Source organism: Chiloscyllium plagiosum, unplaced genomic scaffold (assembly GCF_037043375.1).
Source record: "Chiloscyllium plagiosum isolate Xiang-an unplaced genomic scaffold, Cpla_swu_hap1 HiC_scaffold_25, whole genome shotgun sequence".
NCBI lineage: Eukaryota > Metazoa > Chordata > Chondrichthyes > Orectolobiformes > Hemiscylliidae > Chiloscyllium > Chiloscyllium plagiosum.
Window position 1 is genome coordinate 19,082,339 of NW_028270163.1, and position 14,457 is coordinate 19,096,795.

The window sequence follows — 14,457 nt, forward strand, 5'->3', positions numbered from 1 at the left end:
GGTGATCTCAATGAAAACTGTCCACAAAGATTTCACTTTTCCCAATGTTAGCTTCATTCAGCATTGACGTTAGCTATAGGATTCTCCAGTGTCCAGCAACAAGGATATCTCTGTTTTATCAAATGAGTGTGGTCTAACTGCAATTAATCTCACAAATCCTACTTCTAGAGATACTTTCCAAAACTAATCTTTATTCAAAGCATTGTAAATACACACACATTCTAAAAACTAGACTACAGCTTCTGCTCTCCTCGCATTTATATAATCATGTGACATTGGCATATCATTTCATTATAATACACCACAATGATATAAAAACAGAAAATTCTGGAGAAACGCAGCAGGTTTAGCAGCATCTGTGGAGAGAGATACAGAGCTAATATTTTGAGTTCAGTGGTTCTCAAAATGTTCATGGTTTTCTCTCCAAAGATGATCAGACCTGGTAAGTTTCTCAAGCAATCTCTGCTTCTGTTTCAGATTTCCAGCATCTGCAGTTATTTGTTTTAGCTCCATTGTACATTTTGTTAATATATCAAGCCATCGCAAATTTTAGTGGACTCGATCATCTCATGATAATTCATTTAGATTACTTATGCATATACTTATTTTTAGTCTTCAATCATACAGATGTTCATGATCTTATACAACTTATATGATGTAAGCTTTACTGATTTGTTTGGGAATCTATTCTACACATTAGTTTGATTTAATTCAAGCAAGTTACTTATTTCTACATTAGTATCAACTTCCAGAATTTGAAGGCCCTTGATGTTTTTCATAATTAAATTTTCTTTTTGCTCAACTAAATCAAAATCAGTTTGGTCAGCCTTGCCCAGCAATGTGAAAATTTTCCTTCATTCTTGCCAATTTTCAAAGTGATGTATTTTTAAATATAGGATTTGAAAACAGCATACAATGGTCCAAGTACTTTTGTTAGCAAAGACATTAACAGATTGTGGTAAAGACTAACATACAGAGTAATTTAACAGGTCAGTCGTGATCTCTAAAAATGGTGAACAGGCTGGAGAGTATAAATGGTTTCCTTCTCTCAGTAATCAATATTAGAAGGGGGATTTATAATTCAATTTCTGTTCTTTTTCTTCTTTTACCCTAATGCAAAATAAATTATTTTATAAACCCTTGGATCTAACGAGTTGGAAAAAGGGGATAGTGCATCTCAGCCTTGTGTTTTAAATCAATCCATGATGGAGGATTGGTTGGATAACAGGGTCTAAAGAGTGAGAATAATTGGATCCTTTTTCGGTTGGCAAACGTAACCAGTGGATTGCACAGGCATCAGTGCTGGGGCCTCAACTATTTAAAATATATATAAATGATATGGACAAGGGGATCTACACCATGAATTTTGTTTTGTGTTGGAACTTCTGATGTGGCACCTTTAAAATATCTTTTGAAAATCAATGTAATTCCAGCTACAGCGGCCTCTTTTTATCTCGATACTTGTTACTTTTATAAAGAATTCTAATTAATCTGTTGGCAAGAAGAATAGAGAACATTATTGTTATTTAACTAGTGAAAGCTTGCAAAACTCATCTGTAAAGAGTGATCAGAGTGTCCTGGTACATGAATCACAAAAGGTCAGTATGCAGATATGACAAGTGATTGGGAAGTCAAATGGAATGTTATCATTTATTGCAAGGGGAATGGAATGTAAAAATTGGTTATTTTCCTGCAATTGTGTAGTGCATTGCTGAGGGCAGATCGAATCTACTATGCACAATTTTGTTTTCCTTATATGAGATATAAGGTACATTAAGCTGATTCATGGGATGAAGACATTATTTCTGAGGTAAAGTGACTTTTACCCACTGGAGCCGATCCTCTTGATGAGATTCTCAGGGGAATGGTGGATGCTGTGGGGATGTTTTCCCTTGTGGAACAGATTAGAATTAGGGGTCGCTCATTTAAAGTGGAGCTGAAGGTAATTCTTTTCATCTCAAAGGGTGGCTGGTTTGTGGAATTCACTTTCCCACACTATGGCAGAGGCAAGGTCATCAAATATTTTGAAAACTGAATGATATTGATTCTCTTGTCAATCACATATCAGAGGGCAAAGCAGTGGATGGGAAAGAAGAGTGGAAGGCCACAAACCAATCAGTCATTATCTTAAGCAAATGGCGAAGCAGACTCCAAGGGCTCAATAGCCTATTCCTTTACTTGATTTGTATGTTTATATATTCTTAACTGGTTGATTACTATAAGCATAATACTTCATTTTAAAAAAAGTTGCATTTATATAATGACTTCCATGCTCTAAGAATGTCCCAAACTATTTCCCAACCTCTGACTGTACCACTACCAGCAGGTAGGAATTTAATTTTGCCAGGCTGTTGTTAAAAGTACTGGTATCCTGAAACTTGGACTTATGTTCAAACTGGTGGAACAGCATGTTGAATAATGTACTTGGCAAAGAATCAATGGAAGGAAGTGTTGGGTATCACAGTTTGAGAATTAGTTCCTGGCTTGCAGTATCTTAAGTAGTGTGTAGCTGAACTTAAAATGTGGCAACAAAAGAGTACAAGTCGGCAGGTCCAATCAGCGGTGAGCACTTTCACCACATGATTCCCAAAAAACATAACCAACATCTTGGGTTGCATAACTGAAATGTAAGATCACCATGAGAAATTCATCCTGTACATGCTGGACCAGTACCATGAACACACCCGTCACCACACTTTAAATGAAATGGGAAAATTCAGTAACAATACAGGCATCTACCCTGCTTTACAGAAAATTGTCCAGCCATGTTTGGTCCAAAAAAAAGACATTTCCAAACCAGCCTGGGATTATGGTGGCGGTAGTTCAATCAATGTCTTTAAAAGAGTACTGGATAATTATCATGAGAGAAAATGTGCAGGACTATGGGGAAAACATGAGGGGAATGGGTCTAGCAGAGTTCCTGTTGTAGAAAGTTGGCTTGGGCATGAGGAGCAGAATGATCTACCTCTGTAATTTGATCATTGCCACTTTTTCTAAAATGGAGTATTCAATATTTTCTATCGATCAGAAACTCTTTTTACATCCATTCCCCACTACATCAGCCAAAAGAAGGTCTTTCTAGCAACTATCATCCCTTCCTTTGAGCCAGAGGTTCTAGGTTGGAGCCCCACCTCAGGGCTTAATGACCATAGAGGGTGCATTCACAACACAACAGTCAGAGGTTGGGAAATAGTTTGGGACATTCTTAGAGCATGGAAGACCATTTAGCTCCTCATGCCTGCTCCACCATTCAACAGGACCATACTGGTCCTTTATTCCCTACATGTGACTACATGCCTGGAATAACTGCACAGCGGTTGGTATCCCATAACAATTCACCCTTTATTTACATGTGGTCAGCTAGCTCACAGTCAGTCCCTGAATTGAAGAGATTCTGAATCCTCTGTGTATTTTTTTTATTTAGTGCTTATTTCCCTCCAGCATCCATGCCATCTGTGTGTAGGTGTAGCACACAGTGAAGAAGTACTGAATGCAGAAACCTTTATTCATAGTCTACCACCAGGAAGCAAAAACACCCAAGTGGCCAGTGACAGACAGTGCCCTTCCCTTTAGGGCAATGCCTAGGTGATCGAAAAACTGAAGGGGATGGTAGGGATTAAATCAAAATAGAATAGGAGGGGGAAGTAAAATACTCCACACCGCATGATGCCCACCTCTCCCTGAAAACCTTGAGGGTACTGGGAGACACTGCATGCTTCTTCTCCAGAGACACCCGGGCCTGAACGTTCCCCTGTTTATATATATTTTTTCTTTATTTTTTCTTTTACTCTGACAATACCCAGCCAGCTTGGAGTTCAGTCCCCTGAACTGTCTCCTGGTTCTATATATGTTTTTCAAATTAACCCCCAGACTACCACCAAAAGCAGTGGTGCTCATTTTTCCCAGCACCCATGTCTTGTGTGTGCAGGTGTAGGACACAGTGAAAAACAATGCAAAAATCTTTATTCATATTCCATCACCAGGAAGAAAGGAAATGCTTGAGTGGCTAGTGACAAACAGTGCCCTTCTCATCAAAGGGCAATGCCTACGTGATCAAAAAAGTGAAGGGGAGGGCAAGGACTAAATCAAAATAGAATTGGAGGGGGAAATAAAACACTCCACAGCCCACGATGCCCACCTCTCCCTGAAAACCTCAAGGGCATTGGTAGACACCACGTGCAATTTCTCCAGGGACACCCGGGCCTAAACATTCCCTTGTTTATATTTTTTAAAATGGAGAATCATTGACACTGATCTAGCTCCCTCAGAGTCGGCTCTCAGAATGAACAGAATCTCTGACACTCCTGTTTTTGTTTGATTTCCAGTAGCCACACAAAAATAATTCAACAGAGGCCAGTAGCCCATCACCAAGTCACACTTTATTTCCACATGGAGCGTCATTGACGCTGATCCAGCTCCTTCAGAGACAGCTCTCAGATTGAACCTCTGACACTCCTATTTACATGTTTTTCAACTGTTTGTTTTTTGACTGAGTGCATAAAACTTTATTTATATTCCACAACTAGGAAGAAAGGAAACACTTGGGTAGCCAGTGACAAGCATTGCCCTCCATAACAAAGGGTAATTAAATCAAAATACAGTCGGAGGGAAAATAAAGCACTTCACACCCTGCGGTGCCCACCTCTCTCTGTAAAACCTCAAGGGTGTTGGCAGACACCATGTGCTCCTTCTCCAGGGATACCCAGGACCGAACGTTCCCCTGTTTATATTGGTCAGTCAAGGTTTCCTGATTGACCAGGTTAACAACCTCAGTCAAGGATCTCATAGTCAATGAAATCTACCTAGTTCCAATCACTATAGTGCCTTTTCCCATTATCCTCGATTCCCCAACTGATCAAGAAACTATTTACTTCAGCTTTAAATATACACAAGGATGCTGCCCCCACAGCTCCCTATGGTAAGGAGGTCCAAAGACTTACAGCCATCTTGTGAGAAACAAAGCTCACTCACTTCAATAATTGCAGTCCGAGATGAAAATCTGAATCAGCAGTGTCCTTTATTTACACTTGCAAATGGGTGTAATGTCCCAAGGCAGGGACAAAAACACACCAAATTCAACAAACTCTCGAAATTTTTATAATTCGGGTCCCTACATATTTTTTCTTATTCATTGTTTGCCCCCCCATTTACATCATTCACTTCCTAAGACTGATCCCACCATTCCTGCTATCCGGCCTTGTCCGTGATAGAATGCCTATCTCAGGCCTCATAAGGTCGTTGACGTCATCCCACTGCAGGTCATCGTTAGGCATATTCTTTCTTTATCAGTATCTATTCTTTCCATCTGGGCCTCTCCGAGACCACTCTAATCTTTATGACCTCTTTAATTAGGGTTTGTCCTGTGTCTCTGTAAAAGTGGGAATCCTACTGTTTGTACAGGCTTTCTAGCTTGACCGCATCCCCTCACAACATCTTATCTATTTGCCCATAATATCTACCATTGTTTTGCAATCTCGTTTCATGCGGACATACCATTTTTAACTGATACGAAAACAATTATATATTTCCTCCACATAGTTTCCATTCTTGTTGACTCAGCTCTTGGCTGAAACAATTACACACTGATGTGAGTTCATTTATTCTGTATCAGAAATTATAATTGCAGAAATAACATTAATTTACCTATATCCCACAGTCTGAAAGAAGAATTACTCCTCTTCTCAGTCTTAAATTGATTGTTTTCAAATAACAGTCCAATTGCCTTCTGGAGCCTCCATTAACCCAGTCACCACCTAACCACCACAGAGAGTGCAATCCTGATCCTAACCACTCTCTGCGTGAAAAGAAAACTCCTCGGGTTGCTGTGGCTTTTGTTGTCAATGATCACAAAAGTGTGATTGTTTTGAGCTACAGGGTATACCACGCCCAGAAGTGGAGTAGTGCAAAGACTGATGCCAGGCCACGCTGAGTTAGAGCTTGCTGCTGGCATCAAGTTGTGGAGCTGTTTCGGAAACGCGCTCTCACTCTTTCTGTCCCAGAGTGAGCGCCGTACGTGGGGGTGAGAGGTCAGAGACACCAGGTGGTTGTCAGGGCAGCAACCGGCGGTCGCAAGCAAATTGGCGGCGGATGGCTTTCAGCGAGAGCCGGCCCGAAGCGGCCGAGGTGGAACAGGATGAAGGGGCGGGAGGGGAGCCCGATCTCATCGCTAAGCCAACTCACTGCAGACCTTCAGTGAGAGCGAGGAGGTCCGGAGCCTGCTGCGGGGCCTGGGGAGCGCGGGTGTCGCTGAGCCGGCCCACAGCGAGATCATCAGCCAGAAGTTCACCGGTGAGCCCGCGCCGCTTCTACCCTTCTCCGCATCCCAGACGTGACTCCACCACACCCCCGCCCCCGGTCACCCCCTCCCCCCACCACCGGTCACCCCCCTCCCCCCCACCACCGGTCACCCCCCTCCCCCCCACCACCGGTCACCCCCCCTCCCCCCACCACCGGTCACCCCCCTCCCCCCACCACCGGTCACCCCCCCTCCCCCCCGCCCCCGGTCAGCCCCCTCCCCCCGCCCCCGGTCAGCCCCCTCCCCCCCACCACCGGTCACCCCCCTCCCCCCCACCACCGGTCACCCCCCCCCTTCCCCCCCCCCCCCCCACCGGTCACCCCCCCCCCCCCCCCCCACCACCGGTCACCCCCCTTCCCCCCCCCCCCCCCCACCACCGGTCACCCCCCTTCCCCCCCCCCCTTCCCCCCCCCCCCACCACCGGTCACCCCCCTTCCCCCCCCCCCACCACCGGTCACCCCCCCCTCCCCCCCCCCCCCCACCACCGGTCACCCCCCCCTCCCCCCCCCGACTGGTCACCCCCCCCACCCCCCCACCCCCACCCCCATCACCGGTCACCCCCCCCCCCCACCGGTCATCCCCGCCTTCTCCCCCCCCCCCACCGGACACCCCGCCCATGACCGGTCACCCCCCCCCCCCTACCGGTCACCCCCCCTTCCCCTCCTCCCCCCCCCCCCCCACCGGTCACCACCTCCCCCGCCTCATCACACCCCCCCCCACCCCGTCACACCCCCCCCCCACCCCGTCACACCCCCCCCACCCCGTCACACCCCCCCCACCCCGTCACACCCCCCCCCACCCCGTCACACCCCCCCCACCCCGTCACACCCCCCCCCACCCCGTCACACCCCCCCCCACCCCGTCACACCCCCCCCACCCCGTCACACCCCCCCCCACCCCCGTCACACCCCCCCCCCACCCCGTCACACCCCCCCCACCCCGTCACACCCCCCCCCCACCCCGTCACACCCCCCCCCACCCCGTCACACCCCCCCCCACCCCGTCACACCCCCCCCCACCCCGTCACACCCCCCCCCCACCCCGTCACACCCCCCCCACCCCGTCACACCCCCCCCACCCCGTCACACCCCCCCCACCCCGTCACACCCCCCCACCCCCGTCACACCCCCCCCCACCCCGTCACACCCCCCCCCACCCCGTCACACCCCCCCCCACCCCGTCACACCCCCCCCCACCCCGTCACACCCCCCCCCACCCCGTCACACCCCCCCCCACCCCGTCACACCCCCCCCCACCCCGTCACACCCCCCCCCCACCCCGTCACACCCCCCCCCACCCCGTCACACCCCCCCCCACCCCGTCACACCCCCCCCACCCCGTCACACCCCCCCCACCCCGTCACACCCCCCCCTCCCCGTCCCACCCCCCCCTCCCCTCCCACCCCCCCCTCCCCGTCACACCCCCCCCTCCCCCTCCCACCCCCCCCTCCCCGTCACACCCCCCCTCCCCGTCACACCCCCCCCTCCCCGTCACACCCCCCCCTCCCCGTCACACCCCCCCTCCCCGTCACACCCCCCCCTCCCCGTCACACCCCCCCTCCCCGTCACACCCCCCCCTCCCCGTCACACCCCCCCTCCCCGTCACACCCCCCCCTCCCCGTCACACCCCCCCTCCCCGTCACACCCCCCCCTCCCCGTCACACCCCCCCCTCCCCGTCACACCCCCCCCTCCCCGTCACACCCCCCCCTCCCCGTCACACCCCCCCCTCCCCGTCACACCCCCCCCTCCCCGTCACACCCCCCCTCCCCGTCACACCCCCCCCTCCCCGTCACACCCCCCCCTCCCCGTCACACCCCCCCCTCCCCGTCACACCCCCCCCTCCCCGTCACACCCCCCCCTCCCCGTCACACCCCCCCCTCCCGTCCCTCTCCCCCCCCCCCCCCCGTCCCTCTCCCCCCCCCCCCCCGTCCCTCTCCCCCCCCCCCCCCCGTCCCTCCCTCTCCCCCCCCCCCCCGTCCCTCCCTCTCCCCCCCCCCGTCCCTCCCTCTCCCCCCCCCCCCCCGTCCCTCCCTCTCCCCCCCCCCCCGTCCCTCCCTCTCCCCCCCCCCCCCCCGTCCCTCCCTCTCCCCCCCCCCCCCCGTCCCTCCCTCTTCCCCCCCCCCCCCCGTCCCTCCCTCTTTCCCCCCCCCCCCGTCCCTCCCTCTTTCCCCCCCCCCCCGTCCCTCCCTCTTTCCCCCCCCCCCCGTCCCTCCCTCTTCCCCCCCTCCCTCTTCCCCCCCCCCCCGTCCCTCCCTCTCCCCCCCCCCCCCGTCCCTCCCTCTCCCCCCCCCCCCCCGTCCCTCCCTCTCCCCCCCCGTCCCTCCCTCTCCCCCCCCGTCCCTCCCTCTCCCCCCCCCCCCCCCTCCCCCCCCGTCCCTCCCTCTCCCCCCCCCCCCGTCCCTCCCTCCCCCCCCCCCGTCCCTCCCTCCCCCCCCCCCCCGTCCCTCCCTTACCCCCCCCCGTCCCTCCCTCCCCCCCCCCGTCCCTCCCTCCCCCCCCCCGTCCCTCCCTCTTTCCCCCCCGTCCCCCTCCCCTACCCCCCCCGTCCCCCCTCCCCCCCCCCCCCCCCGTCCCTCCCTCCCCCCCCCCCCCCGTCCCTCCCTCCCCCCCCCCCCCGTCCCTCCCTCCCCCCCCCCCCCGTCCCTCCCTCCCCCCCCCCCCCCCCCGTCCCTCCCTCCCCCCCCCCCCTCCCTCCCCCCCCCCCCCCCCCGTCCCCCCCCCCCCCCCCCCCGTCCCTCCCTCCCCCCCCCCCCCCGTCCCTCCCTCCCCCCCCCCGTCCCTCCCTCCCCCCCCCCGTCCCTCCCTCCCCCCCCCCCCCCCTCCCCCCCTCCCCCCCCCCCCGTCCCTCCCTCCCCCCCCCCCGTCCCTCCCTCCCCCCCCCCCCCCGTCCCTCCCTCCCCCCCCCCCCCCCGTCCCTCCCCCCCCCCCGTCCCTCCCCCCCCCCTCCCCCCCCTCCCTCCCCCCCCCTCCCGCGGTCACACACCTCACCCCACACCGGTCACACCCCCTCACACCCCCCAGCGGTCACCTCCCCCCCACACCCCCCAGCGGTCACCTCCCCCCCAGCAGTCACACCCCCCCCCTCCTTTCCCCCCCCCCCTCCTTTCCCCCCCCCCCTCCTTCCCCCCCCCCCTCCCTTCCCCCCCCCCTCCCTTCCCCCCCCCCCTCCCTTCCCCCCCCCCTCCCTTCCCCCCCCCCTCCCTTCCCCCCCCTCCCTTCCCCCCCCCCTCCCTTCCCCCCCCTCCCTTCCCCCCCCCCTCCCTTCCCCCCCTCCCTTCCCCCCCCTCCCTTCCCCCCCCTCCCTTCCCCCCCCTCCCTTCCCCCCCCTCCCTTCCCCCCCCTCCCTTCCCCCCCCTCCCTTCCCCCCCTCCCTTCCCCCCCCTCCCTTCCCCCCCCTCCCTTCCCCCCCCCCTCCCTTCCCTTCCCCCCCCTCCCTTCCCCCCCCCTCCCTTCCCCCCCCCTCCCTTCCCCCCCCCCCTCCCTTCCCCCCCCTCCCTTCCCCCCCCTCCCTTCCCCCCCCTCCCTTCCCCCCCCTCCCTTCCCCCCCCTCCCTTCCTCCCCCCCTTCCTCCCCCCCCTTCCTCCCCCCCCTTCCTCCCCCCCCCCTTCCTCCCCCCCCCCCTTCCTCCCCCCCCCCCTTCCTCCCCCCCCCTTCCTCCCCCCCCCTTCCTCCCCCCCCTTCCTCCCCCCCTTCCTCCCCCCCCTTCCTCCCCCCCCCCTTCCTCCCCCCCCCTTCGCTCCCCCCTCCCCCCCCCTTCGCTCCCCCCTCCTCCCCATTCACTCCCCCCTCCTCCCCATTCACTCCCCCCTCCTCCCCATTCACTCCCCCCTCCTCCCCATTCACTCCCCCCTCCTCCCCATTCACTCCCCCCTCCTCCCCATTCACTCCCCCCTCCCCCCCATTCACTCCCCCTCCCCCCCATTCACTCCCCCCTCCCCCCCATTCACTCCCCCCTCCCCCCCATTCACTCCCCCCTCCCCCCCATTCACTCCCCCCTCCCCCCCATTCACTCCCCCCTCCCCCCCCATTCACTCCCCCCTCCCCCCCATTCACTCCCCCCTCCCCCCCATTCACTCCCCCCTCCCCCCCATTCACTTCCCCCCTCCCCCCCATTCACTTCCCCCCTCCCCCCCATTCACTTCCCCCTCCCCCCCATTCACTTCCCCCTCCCCCCCATTCACTTCCCCCTCCCCCCATTCACTTCCCCCTCCCCCCCATTCACTTCCCCCTCCCCCCCATTCACTCCCCCCCATTCACTCCCCCCCCCCATTCACTCCCCCCCCCCCATTCACTTCCCCCCCCCTTCGCTCCCCCCCCCTTCGCTCCCCCCCCCTTCGCTCCCCCCCCCCCTTCGCTCCCCCCCCCCTTCGCTCCCCCCCCCCCCCTTCGCTCCCCCCCCCCCTTCGCTCCCCCCCCCTTCGCTCCCCCCCCCCTTCGCTCCCCCCCCCCTTCGCTCCCCCCCCCCCCCCTTCGCTCCCCCCCCCCCGCTCCCCCCCCCCCCTTCGCTCCCCCCCCCTTCGCTCCCCCCCCCCTTCGCTCCCCCCCCCTTCGCTCCCCCCCCCCTTCGCTCCCCCCCCTTCGCTCCCCCCCCCCTTCGCTCCCCCCCCCCTTCGCTCCCCCCCCCCCCCCTTCGCTCCCCCCCCCCGCTCCCCCCCCCCCTTCGCTCCCCCCCCTTCGCTCCCCCCCCCTTCGCTCCCCCCCCCCTTCGCTCCCCCCCCCTTCGCTCCCCCCCCCCTTCGCTCCCCCCCCCCTTCGCTCCCCCCCCCTTCGCTCCCCCCCCCTTCGCTCCCCCCCCCCTTCGCTCCCCCCCCCTTCGCTCCCCCCCCCTTCGCTCCCCCCCCCCTTCGCTCCCCCCCCCTTCGCTCCCCCCCCCTTCGCTCCCCCCCCCTTCGCTCCCCCCCCCTTCGCTCCCCCCCCCTTCGCTCCCCCCCCCTTCGCTCCCCCCCCTTCGCTCCCCCCCCCTTCGCTCCCCCCCCCTTCGCTCCCCCCCCCTTCGCTCCCCCCCCTTCACTCCCCCCCCTTCACTCCCCCCCCTCCCCATTCACTCCCCCCTCCTCCCCATTCACTCCCCCCTCCTCCCCATTCACTCCCCCCTCCTCCTCCATTCACTCCCCCCTCCTCCCCATTCACTCCCCCCTCCTCCCCATTCACTCCCCCCCTCCTCCCCATTCACTCCCCCTCTCCCCTTCCCCTCCCCCCCCTCCTCCCCATTCACTCCCCCCTCCTCCCCATTCACTCCCCCCTCCTCCCCATTCACTCCCCCCTCCTCCCCATTCACTCCCCCCTCCTCCCCATTCACTCCCCCCTCCTCCCATTCACTCCCCCCTCCTCCCCATTCACTCCCCCCTCCTCCCCATTCACTCCCCCCTCCTCCCCATTCACTCCCCCCTCCTCCCCATTCACTCCCCCCTCCTCCCCATTCACTCCCCCCTCCTCCCCATTCACTCCCCCCTCCTCCCCATTCACTCCCCCCTCCTCCCCATTCACTCCCCCCTCCTCCCCATTCACTCACCCCCTCCTCCCCATTCACTCACCCCCCCCATTCACTCACCCCCCCCCCATTCACTCACCCCCCCCCCATTCACTCACCCCCCCCCATTCACTCACCCCCCCCCCCATTCACTCACCCCCCCCCCATTCACTCACCCCCCCCCCCCATTCACTCACCCCCCCCCCCCATTCACTCACCCCCCCCCCCCATTCACTCACCCCCCCCCCCATTCACTCACCCCCCCCCCCATTCACTCACCCCCCCCCCCATTCACTCACCCCCCCCCCCATTCACTCACCCCCCCCCATTCACTCACCCCCCCCCCATTCACTCACCCCCCCCCATTCACTCACCCCGCCCCATTCACTCACCCCGCCCCATTCACTCACCCCCCCCCACTCACCCCCCCCCCCACTCACCCCCCCCCCACTCACCCCCCCCCCCTCTCACCCCCCCCCCCCCACTCACCCCCCCCCACTCACCCCCCCCCCCACTCACCCCCCCCCCACTCACCCCCCCCACTCACCCCCCCCCACTCACCCCCCCCCCACTCACCCCCCCCCACTCACCCCCCCCCACTCACCCCCCCCCCACTCACCCCCCCCACTCACCCCCCATTCACTCACCCCCATTCACTCCACCCCCATTCACTCCACCCCCATTCACTCCACCCCCATTCACTCCACCCCCATTCACTCCACCCCCATTCACTCCACCCCCATTCACTCCACCCCCATTCACTCCACCCCCATTCACTCCACCCCCATTCACTCCACCCCCATTCACTCCACCCCCATTCACTCCACCCCCATTCACTCCACCCCCATTCACTCCACCCCCATTCACTCCACCCCCATTCACTCCACCCCCATTCACTCCACCCCCATTCACTCCACCCCCATTCACTCCACCCCCATTCACTCCACCCCCATTCACTCCACCCCCATTCACTCCACCCCCATTCACTCCACCCCCATTCACTCCACCCCCATTCACTCCACCCCCATTCACTCCACCCCCATTCACTCCACCCCCATTCACTCCACCCCCATTCACTCCAACCCCATTCACTCCACCCCATTCACTCCAACCCCATTCACTCCAACCCCATTCACTCCAACCCCATTCACTCCAACCCCATTCACTCCAACCCCATTCACTCCAACCCCATTCACTCCAACCCCATTCACTCCAACCCCATTCACTCCAACCCCATTCACTCCAACCCCATTCACTCCAACCCCATTCACTCCAACCCCATTCACTCCAACCCCATTCACTCCACCCCCATTCACTCCACCCCATTCACTCCACCCCCATTCACTCCACCCCCATTCACTCCACCCCCATTCACTCCACCCCCATTCACTCCACCCCCATTCACTCCACCCCCATTCACTCCCCCCCCATTCACTCCCCCCCCATTCACTCCCCCCCCCATTCACTCCCCCCCCATTCACTCCCCCCCCCATTCACTCCCCCCCCCATTCACTCCCCCCCCCATTCACTCCCCCCCCATTCACTCCCCCCCATTCACTCCCCCCCCCATTCACTCCCCCCCCCATTCACTCCCCCCCCCATTCACTCCCCCCCCCATTCACTCCCCCCCCCATTCACTCCCCCCCCCATTCACTCCCCCCCCCATTCACTCCCCCCCCCATTCACTCCCCCCCCCATTCACTCCCCCCCCCATTCACTCCCCCCCCCATTCACTCCCCCCCCCCATTCACTCCCCCCCCCATTCACTCCCCCCCCCCCCATTCACTCCCCCCCCCCCCATTCACTCCCCCCCCCCCCATTCACTCCCCCCCCCCCATTCACTCCCCCCCCCCATTCACTCCCCCCCCCATTCACTCCCCCCCCCATTCACTCCCCCCCCCCATTCACTCCCCCCCCCATTCACTCCCCCCCCCATTCACTCCCCCCCCCATTCACTCCCCCCCCCATTCACTCCCCCCCCCATTCACTCCCCCCCCCATTCACTCCCCCCCCCATTCACTCCCCCCCCCATTCACTCCCCCCCCCATTCACTCCCCCCCCATTCACTCCCCCCCCCATTCACTCCCCCCCCCATTCACTCCCCCCCCCATTCACTCCCCCCCCCATTCACTCCCCCCCCCATTCACTCCCCCCCCCATTCACTCCCCCCCCCATTCACTCCCCCCCCCATTCACTCCCCCCCCCATTCACTCCCCCCCCCATTCACTCCCCCCCCCATTCACTCCCCCCCCCATTCACTCCCCCCCCCCATTCACTCCCCCCCCCATTCACTCCCCCCCCCATTCACTCCCCCCCCCATTCACTCCCCCCCCCCCCATTCACTCACCCCCCCCCCCATTCACTCACCCCCCCCCCCATTCACTCACCCCCCCCCCCATTCACTCACCCCCCCCCCATTCACTCACCCCCCCCCCATTCACTCACCCCCCCCCCATTCACTCACCCCCCCCCCATTCACTCACCCCCCCCCCATTCACTCACCCCCCCCCATTCACTCACCCCCCCCCCATTCACTCACCCCCCCCCATTCACTCACCCCGCCCCATTCACTCACCCCGCCCCATTCACTCACCCCCCCCCACTCACCCCCCCCCCCACTCACCCCCCCCCCCACTCACCCCCCCCCCCTCTCACCCCCCCCCCCCCACTCACCCCCCCCCACTCACCCCCC

The 14,457-nt window shown here is 60.1% G+C and overlaps 1 protein-coding gene across 1 annotated transcript in view; it reads left to right on the plus strand.

Annotated features, from left to right (window-relative positions):
• Window positions 1–6,063: 6,063 nt before the first annotated feature.
• Window positions 6,064–14,457, plus strand: part of tbcd (tubulin folding cofactor D) — a 287,792-nt gene continuing 279,398 nt past the window's right edge. The window contains exon 1 of the mRNA XM_043714487.2: window positions 6,064–6,288. The gene's annotated coding sequence lies outside the window, so the exon portion shown is untranslated. The remainder of the gene's footprint in view (window positions 6,289–14,457) is intronic.